This window comes from Rhagoletis zephyria, unplaced genomic scaffold (genome assembly GCF_001687245.7).
Source record: "Rhagoletis zephyria isolate East Lansing unplaced genomic scaffold, Rhagoletis_zephyria_1.1 Rzeph_scaffold_03892, whole genome shotgun sequence".
Taxonomy (NCBI): domain Eukaryota; kingdom Metazoa; phylum Arthropoda; class Insecta; order Diptera; family Tephritidae; genus Rhagoletis; species Rhagoletis zephyria.
Window position 1 is genome coordinate 24,315 of NW_016160975.1, and position 11,688 is coordinate 36,002.

Genomic DNA, 11,688 nt, shown 5'->3' on the forward strand with positions numbered 1-11,688 from the left:
ATTGATCGTACAAAAAAATAAAACGCGGAGAAAAATTGATTTGCCATTTTTAAAAACTGGGTTATATATAAAAAGGGAAAAAAACGGGAAACCTAAATTGAAAAATGGGAAAAATATATAGAATTGCATGGACAAAAAGAGAATAGACTCGCCCGAAATCTGGCAACACTGCTGGCATTTCTTATAACTTTATGCATTTAATGATCCTGCAGAGGTCGTTCGCATTCACATTTATGTATCACAAATTTTACACATTAAGCGCTCATTCACCATTCGGCACATACGCACGCGCATTTGTTGTAGTGATATAGTATATATGTATGTACATATATATACATTTGGATGTAAAAGTATAAATATGTATGTATGTATGTATGCCTACGTGTATATCTTGTCGCATTGCACATATGTATTTGTGTTATAAGAGTTTTAAGAGAGAGCTGCACTCTAAAGGCCCGTTTACATACAACTTTGGCGTTGCGTTGGCGTTGGCGTTGGCGTTGGCGTCGCTTCGACATCTGACTATGATTACATGCATTTATATGAAAGTCTCCACATAACCAAAATTGGGCAACGTCAACGCAAAAGCAAAACAGAGAGATGGCAAAAAGCGCAGTTACCCTCGGCCGTAAAAACGGAGAACGTATCAGCTGACACGATCTATCTTATGGGATCTGGGTGTTAAGAAAAACTCACCACCGCATGACCGTGACGTAGACGTTGCATCTCTATCTTTCTACCAACAGCAAACTTGATATGTTTCTACGTACTTCTACGCTACGCTACGTACACGTTCGCGTGCGTCGTTCGTCAGCTGTTCCAAATAACCAAAATTATGTGAAATAATTTTCCATTTTTAATCAAATGCGGACAAGAAATAGCGTTTTAATGCATTTATTGGTATAAAATCTTTATTCGCTGCTAGGCGTTCATTGTAGCAAGCAGGGGCGTTACTCGCCAACGCCAACGCAACGCCAAAGTTTTATGTGGGTGGGCCTTTAAAGGCCAACGCCAAAGCCAACGCGTAACTTCTATGTGGACCGGCCTTAAGTGTCATGTTTATTGATGCGCGTCGCTTTTACTTTGTGTCGATTTAGAATACCAGAATGAAAGTTGTTTACCTTTTTAAGTGCATCAGAGTGCAAAACCAAACATATTCTTGTATATATGTATATTTTAAATCTGGTAATTCAGTCCAAATTTTTCAATATGGTGCTTCTTTTTGTATATTTGCTTCGCGTAAACAAAATCAAAATCTTTATATTTTAACGCAACGATTTAGACGCCCCGAACTCGCGCTTGTTAGCCGGCCAAGTAATCAATTGCAACTGTTCGAACGTTCCTTTGGAGTGGAAGAACAAAGCCTATACACAGGGTTGCCAAGTTTTGAATTTGAAAAAGCACTAAAACCCCCAAAAAAAAATCGCGTTTTTTTTCTCGAAAAAAGCACCAAATTTTTATTGGAGTATTTAATGGACTTTGTATGCAAGAAAAATTGTATTGTAGGGATGCCGATTCAAATTAATAAAAAATCAATTTATTCTGTTTTCTATAAATTCAAATATTTTCATTCAAGCGACCTTAAGATTCTTGTTCTTGTTTTCTAATTTACAACTGTGTCCAGCGTTGCCACCTCGCTTAGATGTAAGCAAAATTGATTAATTTTTCCTGACTGTTAAAATACTAAAATTTTCTTTGTTTTGCTAAATCGTTTCTAAAATTCCTATCAAACGAAAGAAAAACCCAGTAATGAAGTTTCATGAACTAAGTGGTAGTTTAAATCTACACTGCAGACTCTTGTGATCTTGTGAACTAAAGGAACATAAAGAAAATTTTCTGTGTCTTATTTGAGCGTCTTTTCCACTGGCGCATAGTGGAAAACATATTTTTGTGTCAAAAAAGCTGTCTGCTCATCAAATCCCACCCGATTTTGATTTTTCTATTTTTTCAATAGTGCTTTTTTGAAAAGTCGTATAAAAAAATTCAGCCCGAACTTAAGGTCTAAAGAGCGAATGTAATTTTGACATGATTGAAAGTGCTGCCACATATTTGGTTGGTAAACATATGCTCTCTCGCTTATGATTGTCATTGTGACATAATTTTGTTTCAATTTTTGTAAAGTTTCTTATAAAACTTACAATTGCTATAAATTGTGCCCCCTGTTTGTCGAGATTTACAGATTTGGTGTCTTCAAACTAAAAAGAAAAGTACCAAAAAACGTACCAAGCACTAAACTCTAAAATTTTCGCGTTTTGAATGAAGCAAAAAAAGGACTAAATTTAGTGCGAAAAGCACCAAGTTGGCAACAGTGCCCATACACAGATTCAATGTTGATTATTTTACTTTTAGGTGGCTTTGCTTTTGGTTGTCGCTCAATTAAATTTTTATAATTTTTCAAAACAAAAGAAAAACAGTTTGAAATAAATTTAGCAATAAAAAGGAGTTTGGCGAATCGTCGGGCAGCAAAGTGAAGAAAGTTTTTCTTGCACATAAGCCAAATTGATCAAAATAGCGTAGTACAAACCCACCATGGTACAAACCAACAATAAAAACATAATTTTGAAACTGATCATTAACTCATGGATAAAATAAAAATTTTTGTTTTGTATACTAAGCAAATGTTTATAATTCGGATTTTGCAAATTAAATAAATTCTCTGCACGTATGGTGAATAGAAATATTCCTTTCCCTTACAGTAAATCTTTTAGTGTGGGCAACAATGATATTTTTCAAATGACGAAGATGCAATCTCTGGGAAGGCAATACCTGTAATTATTGTACCATGCTGCATATGTATGTATGTAGGGATCAGCGTTGCCACTAACAATTTTTTTCCCCCTACCAATTTTCTTCCCAAATCCGACCAAAGTCATCTACAACCTACCAAATAAATTTCAATAACAAAAAAGCATTCTGAAAGCATACAATTTCACTTTTCGAATACAAAACATTTACATATGTAATTTGTACATTTTAAAACAAACAAGAAATAAATAAATGCAGATACAGTCTTAGGCACAGAGATGAGATCATTTAACATTTCTTGGTTATATGAATTTTATACATATGTACATGTTATGTAACAATAAGTTTAATTTCTTAAAAGTAAATTTTAAATCAAATAATGACATATAGCGCGGGTAATTTTTGTTTACAAGTTCCTTGCATAACATTATGCTATTGATACTGTCAATCTTAAGTTTTTATCAAAGAAAGCGTTCTACGGCCGCAGAGCTATGTGGTAATGAAATTATATTAAAACCAAAATTGGCGAGATGCATGAAGCTATTTTCTTTCATTCCATTTTTAATAGAATAAACTTTTTCCCAAAACATATCAATGTCCAGATCGCATTTGTAAAAGTTTTATATCTTCTCTATGTAAAACTTTAATAATATTATACTGGTTTTAACTTCAAGGATTCCAGAACAATTGGCATTACTTTTCAAAAACATCTCAGGTTTCGGTCCAACAAAAATATCAGATATTTTCGTAAAAGCAGGATATAAAATAAAGTTTCAAACTATCCCATTGCTCAACTATTCTCAACACAACGCGTCCTAGTGAAAGCCATCCTGTTTGAGATATGCCCAAGATTTTGTAGGGTTTTACCGAAGAGTAGTCGTGAAATTGCTTCAGCTCATGTATCCTCTTTGGACTGTGGGAAAAGAAACTATATATGTTGCGGCACAGTGTCTCAATGCTTTTCAGCAAACTTTTTACTAGCTTAGCCTGAGCAAAGGTGAAGTAAGTGGCATGTGTACTTTATATAAAATAAATCGATTTCTGCACTCAATAATGTTTTCAGCCCGCCCAAGTCTCCAACCATAACATTGGCTCCATCAGTGGATTGGCAAATGTTTAAAAGGTACAATTGGCAAATATTTATATGCAAAATGATGTTTGAGATATATATATTTTCATAGCTAAGAATTTAAAAACTTAATTCAACTATCCGACCAAAATCTTACTTTGCCGACCAACTTACCAAATGAAAAAGAAGCGACCAAATTTGGTCGGAAAATACCAATAGCGGCAACACTGGTAGGCATGCATTGATCATATATGTGTGTTTGTGTAAGCCCTCACAATAGGTATGCATATATTTATATCGAATACACGATTTTTGAAATTTAAGTCGATCATTTCACATACATATGTACATACCTACATGGCTGCATAAATACATACATACGTAGGTATATATTTATAAACTTTCGTACATACCAATTCATACATTTAAAGTCCAAATAGAAAAAAACTAGCGCAAGTGTAGGTACGCCAAATCCCGACTTGGAATAAATCGCCCAATTGTTTAGTCAAAAGGCGAGTAAATTTATTATCATTTCGAATAATCTTCTCTTTCTTCTTCTTCTTCTTCTTCTTTTTCTTATTCATTTGCGCTACAACTCTTTAATCGATTTTGTCTAGCCAGCTGCCGCCAGTTAGAAACACCAAGTGACCCACCTGGTCTTTTCAATTCGGAGATGGCCTTTGTTTACCACTACTCGCTGTAAAACTCCGTAGACATGTATGTATGTATGTATTTAACTCTTTCTCTGTATATTTTCTCGATCTTTTCGTGGGCCGCCACAGTCAAAAATAACACTTGCCGAGTCTCCGTTTAATTTCCAGCGGGGTCGATCAGTCTCAGTCCATTATTAGACGGCTGAGTATCATTGATGTCGCCTAGCTAATTTTCAGGTCGTGATTGGGAAGTACTAGTAGGTGTCTAGACCAGTGATTCCCAAAGTGGTCCAGGTGGACCCCCAGGGGTCCACGAGAGACTCGACGGGGGTCTACGATGGCGTGAAAAAAATATGAGGGTCCACGAAAATGGATCAAGCAACCATCCTCTTTATTTAACTTTAATTTTTTTGAGTGGTGTGTAGGCTCTTGATGCACTGCTGCACTTACCGTCACTTTGTGTCTTCATACGTGGTGAACCTTAAAGGACACCTTCAGACTAAAAAGAAACCGATATTCTTATAACACTGATTGGGGCGAGGAGAAAATTGCTGGCGGCTGAGGTTTGAGCACTTGTGTCGTTTCAGTGATATGGGATAGTACGCCACCACGATGTCGAGAGCAAAGGTGGCGCCCATCTCGATACCGCTATTCCGCTATCAGTGAATTTGACAGAGTTCCCTGAGGCTGAATGCTGGTTTAATTCCAGCACTCACACATTGTCGAATCTTCACTGATGGCTCCAAGCTGACTCTGTGTCTGGACCTGGGGTCTTTTTCGAAGCTAATTGGGATAAGCTTCACTTTTCGCTGGGGGAATATGCCCCGATCTTCCAGGCTGATGGCAATAGACTACGTGGTGGAGGGAAAGGAGTTTACTTACCTGAAGTGACAACCAGGCTGCAATTAAGGCATTGGCCAGCCCTCTATCTAAGTACTTCCAAACTAGTTCGGCGATGCAAGTCTCGACTTATGTTATTACTAAAAAATATAACTCCTCAGAGCGAGAGAGTACTTTGATCGCTTTACGAACTCTGTTTTTTAAAACTTGCAAGTGTGTAATCCAATTATTTTAATAAATGGAACACAAGAAAATATTTTATTTTTATTTTTACCACTCCGAATTTAGTTTCGGAACTCACCCGCGATGCAAATTTACATCGTTAGATCTAATCTTCACATTTTTTGATGAGCTTTGGGAATATGTTAAAATGTAAATGGAAATGTAGCAGCTGGGGGTCCACCGAAACCAGTAAGGTTTTGAAAAGGGGCCACCGAAAATTCGATAGTGTCCATACCAGTACGACTGAAATTCAAGGCGATCGATACTGAATGGTAATTCGATATGAATATGCTTTTACTAATAAATAAATATACATACGTATAATGTATAAATGTATGTACAAGTACATATGTATGTATGTATGCACGTACCACACCATACGTAATTAGAAAATAATCTCGAATCTAGATGCTCGCCGCTGGTATAGTTATCTGTTCTGCATGCATCGGAGGGGCGTCTTCAAATGCATCGCCAGCAGGCACTTTTGGAGCAAGTGAATGCCCGGAGGCATACACACACATACACACATATGTACGTATAAATGTACATTAGGGTGCTCAAAAAAAAGTAAAGTCGGAATTTTAATGCTCTCGCCCCCTAGGATTGTTCTATACCGAAAAAAATTATACCACTGTTTGTTTATTTTGAAATCAAAATTTTTTTAGAGGTCGTTCACAGCGCTCAAAGTTTTCCATGTAGTTTATATGGGGAAAAAAGTTTTCGTAGAAATGGTATGGAATTCTTGAAATACAATATTTTTCGTTCGGAAATCTTCGTTTGTCTTCAGGAGACTTCCAATAAAAATACCCAATCGTTTATTTAACCATTTTCTACTAGTAACTATTTATTATAGGACCCCTAAAACCTCAAATGGGTCCCTCATTGAATTTTTTGAGATTTTTAGAGGTCCTATAAAACTAGCCAATAATATAAAATGGTTAAATAAAAAATTGAACATTATTATTGAAAGTCTCCTGAAGAGAAACGCAGTTTTTCGATCGAAAAATATTGATTTTAAAGAGTTCTATACAATTTCTACGAAAACTTGTTTTTTTCCCACATAAAATACATGGAGAACTTTGAGCGCTTTGAGCGACTTCTAAAAGTTTCTTATTTCAAAATAAAAAAAACAGGTGGAAAGTTTTTTTCTATATATGTACATAGAACAATCATAAGGGCTGAGAGCATTAAACTTTCGAATTTACTTTTTCACGTACATTTTTTGACCACCTTAATGTGCATGCATTGTGTAGATATGTATGTTTCCACATTGTAGAAGTTTTTTTAATCTGTATGAATGTACATCAGCCAACACCAGCGCCAGATTAGTTAAAAGCTTTCTCCTCCATACCATGTATGTATGTATATTTTAGATTTTTTAATTTTTATTATCGTACATATGTATGTATGCATATGCGTTGAGAGCAAAGGAATCTGTAGCTATGCCGGAATGTTAAAAAAATAAAATTAATTTTATGAGAACTAGCATAGAACCCCACAATAAAATGCTAAACTAGTGAAAAAGATATCTTGTTCAGAACTACATGGTTGCTACAACTTGCATCAGTCTCTTTTACTTCTAAACTATAATTGATGGAAATGCCTTATTTACGCAGCTAAGTTCCAATTTGGCATTTATTCGTGGCTGCGTATATTGGAAATTTCCATCAATAATAGATTAGAAATAAATGCGTCTGATGCTTTGGCTTGATGCATTTCGGACCACACCCTACATATCTGCGGCATGTGAGATATACCAGCGCTTCAACGTTGGTTCTGGTGTTGTGATTAGAGCGGCAGCGTGAGCAAAGTTAACATATCCCATAACTAAAAGATTTTCAACTAAGAAAAGGCATTTTAGAGTTTTCATTTTACTTGTTGGTGTTGGTTGATTTTTCCGAGAGTTGGTTGATTTTTAGAACGAAAAAAAAAAACACTGAAGATGGTACAACGACGAAACCGATTTGTCTCCAAACCAAACTTGACAAAGGATAAGAGAAATTTGTTTCAAAATAAATAATTTTTATTTTGCTCTTACAGAGTAAGGAAATTGATAAATGCGCGATACTTGAGCTCAATTATACATACCACATCTGAGTTTTTAGTTTGTTACTAATGCCTGTGACAGACACCTAGGGGCGTGTGTGCATCGGTAACCACCTCTGAGACACAACCTTTCTGATGCAAAAAGAATTATAGAAATCGGTTGACGTGGTCCAAAGTTATGCGGTAACATACATAAAAAAAAATCTCCGACGAACTGATAACCTCCTCCTTTTTTGGAAGTCCGTTAAAAATATAAGTACATTTGTATGGATTTGCACAAGGAAGTTAAAATTTTGCACATTTAAAGAATAAACAGTAATAAAAGATGATACCAGCGCTTGGAAATGCTAATTTTCTTAAAGTTTTCTGCATATTCAAACTATTTTTTTTATCACAAATAAAATTTTGTTTTCTAAATTCTCATCTTTTTTATCAATATTTTATATCGTTTTGCTTTCATTTCGACAACTCGTAGCTGTGTTTCATAGAATACCAGCCAAATACAATGAAACTTGAAACAAACAAATAATAAAATTATAGTTTAAAAAAATAAAACCTCCCTATTATAATTGCAATATTACATAGTTACATCCCGAGCTAATAAAAGGAAGGTAAAAAGAAAGTAGTTTTGGCGCATTCCAAAACGTCAAAAAACAAAGCATCAGTATCGATTATTTCCAAACCGCACTAGAAGAAAAAGTATAACTTGCGCAACCTAGTTGAAAACTAGTATCTAACCGTGGTTGCGCAAATTTGCCATTACAATCTACCGAAATTTAGAAATAAATGATACTGATGCTTTATATTTTGACGTTTTGGAATGCACCCTTTCATTTAATGACATTCAGTGGCGGATACAGCGGGGGGGGAGCTTTGGGGGTTAAAGTTAGGGCTGCCAGACCTCCCGGTTTTCCCGGACATGTCCCGATTTTAGACTATTTGTCCCGGTGTCCCGGTCCAACCTTAAAATGTCCCGGGTTTCGTTTTAGTGTCCCGTTTTTTGATTTGATTGCACAAATTTGAATAAAAGTTCAAAAATCACTACACTAAGGGAAAAAACGCGTTGTAATATTCAGAAAATGTTATGAATTCACTGAGGGAAATAACGCATAGTAAACATGAATATTTTCTATTTGATTATCGTTTAAAAATGTTCGTATTTAAACATGAATACTTTCATAACAGGCACGCGTGATGTTGATTCAAACTCAACATTTAAATGCACATTTACATGTCTGGCTGTAGCTGAGTGCGCGACGATGCTTGCCACAATTTGCTAATTTCCAGAGGGTCAGGGTTCAATTCCCATTACAACCAGCATGGAATTTAAATATTTTTTTAACTTGATTATGAAAAAGCAATCGGTAATTGCAAATCGCTTCATTTTAATATGGGCGTATTTGAATTGAATATTTCTATACTAAATACTAAAATTTGTATACTTAAATGTATTACGAGTTGGGTTGGTGCTCTTGCATATGCGTGTTTTTTTAATTTAGCACGCTTTTTTAATTCTAAACTTCTTTCTCTCAATGCACCGATTTAATTTGTGAAATAGCCACATTTCGAGATAGTTGAACTTTGCACAAGCAATAGTCGATGATTAGTATATCGATGGCTGAGTGGAAGGTCGACCTACCTTGGCAGCCAGTTCTAGAAGACCCTATCTCAGAAATTTTTCAACAACGCTTTATCTCAGACAACTTTTCAAGAACGCCCTACTTCAGAATTTGATTGAATTCGTACGAATTATCGTGGTTTTTCTCAAATCGCGTTCCGGCAGACCAAAAAATTATCCATCACTCAAAAACTGTGAGTGCAAAGTGGCAGTTCCCCTGAGAGAAGTTGCAAATTCTTGCTGGAAAATTTTTAGCCAGCAATCACGAAAAACATGTGATTATGGCACATGGTTGCATTTTCGTCTACGATAATTTGAATAAATAAGTTCGTTGAATTTAAAAATTTATAAACACGAGCGATTTTTTATGAAAAAAGGAAGTAAATACTTGTTGATATAATTGATTTACTTAATTCCAATGATTTGAACTTAACTCGGCTGAAAAAATTGTATTCGCAATCGGAATTCAATTGCAACCAGAGGCGATTTAAGAAACCCGACAGTACGATAAAGAAATTGAAATGTATGTATATTAAAGGAGGTCAGAACAATAAGAAATATACACGTATATACTGTTTTTGTCCATCTGAAAGAATTTGAAAAATTCTGTAAAAATGTATTATGTTTAAAATGCAACCGTGGACGCCAGCTGGCAGGGAAACTTGCAAATTCCTGCAAATTTGCGTTCGTGCAGAAATTTGCAAGTTTCTCAACTTGAGAGAGAATTTGAGGGAATTTTTTCTTACTCTCTGATATTTAGATCAGCCGTGTCCAGCGCAGGGCACTTGCTTATGGAGTTCTGCCGGCGTTGGGCATGCCTCATTTAGATTCCTGCTGGATCTTCAACGAACAAACCTTATGGCACATTCTCTCATTAGCTCGCTGTTCGCAGTATTCATCCACTTGACGTTTCTCATTGTTCGATTTTCGTTGCCGCAGTATTCGCCATGGTTCAATAAAAAAATGCCAAATTTCCTGCAAATACATTAAAATTTACAAAAGGAATTTCCCTACTAAGTGCCTACTTTATATATGCAACCTTTTATAAGGGAGTGTTAAATCGCGGCTGTCAATAATGATCTAACCTTTAAGGCCCGTCCACATAGAACTTTGGCTTTGCGTTGGCCTTGGCGTCGCTTCAACAGCTGACTATGATTACATGAATTCAAATGCTGCCCTCCACATAGCCAAAATTCGACAACGCTCACCCCAACACAAAGCAAAAAGATGTCCAACTCTCAACTTTTTGCGTGCGTCGCACGTCAGCTGTTGCAAAAAATAAAATTATGTGAAATATTTTTCCTTTTTAATCAAGTGCAGACAAGAAAAATCGTTTTTAATGCAATTATTGATATGAAATATTAATTTATCTGTCGTTAGTATGTTAATTTAGTGGCCCAAGCATTCGCTGCCAAGCGTTCATTGTAGCAAGCATACTTTTAGCCATGATAAAAAACATTACAAGATAAAATCATTGAGGGGCAGTCTGACGTTTGCCAGCAATATAATTTTAAAATTCGAACTCAAGCTCACACACACATTCTCATTTATAATCTCAAACAACAACAATTGTGAACAATTTCATTTTTTTTATTTTCAATTTTATATGATTTTAAAATGTTTGCAAACGTCAGAAAAAAATCATGGCCGACGAATTGAGACAGTGATTTTACCTGCCAATGTTTTTATCATGCTTTTAGCGTGCGTTGTGTCAAACCAACGCGAAAGTTCTATATGGACCGGACCGGCCTTTAATTATTGAATCATGAGTATTCGCCACACTATAGTGAACGAAGACTTCCGCATATGAAGAAGAAGAACAAGTTTCGCACATAACGGCGCGTTTACATTAGACAATGCTGTCAAGACAATAAATAAATACGTATTAGTAGTCAAAAATGCTTGTAATTAACTCCGCGACGATGTCAGGACGACAATAGTGATGACAATTCATATTGAGCAAAATGTCGGACGTGAACGATGTATTATAATACGCATTTCGCGCAAGCGATTTAAGCTAAAAACTAAAATGTAATAAAGAAGAGACAAATTTACATACACATCAGCGTATCTTGTGTTATAATAGCTCTTTTGTTGTGAATTTCTCTTCTTTCTTGCACAATACGTCAACATTATTGTCTGCATACGTCAAATCCTTGTCCGAATGTTTATGTTAATGTTCCTAATGTCAAAATGATGTGTTCTTTGTAAACAAGGCGAACTCATATTACAACAAACACATCATTTTGACATTAAGAAGTATCGCGGCGAAAATCTAAATTCGCCAGTAACCGGCCACACATCGATGCATCGATTTTCATATGATTTTTAAGATAATGTTTCACAACAAGCAAAATTTTATAAAATTCTAAATACATTACTGCAACTGAGCTAATTATGGTTTTAACGGAACTTCTTGCAATCATTTCATTTTTTTTTTGTCAAAGTAACTTCGCTTTTTTGAACAATTTAAAAACTGGAATGACGGTTCAATG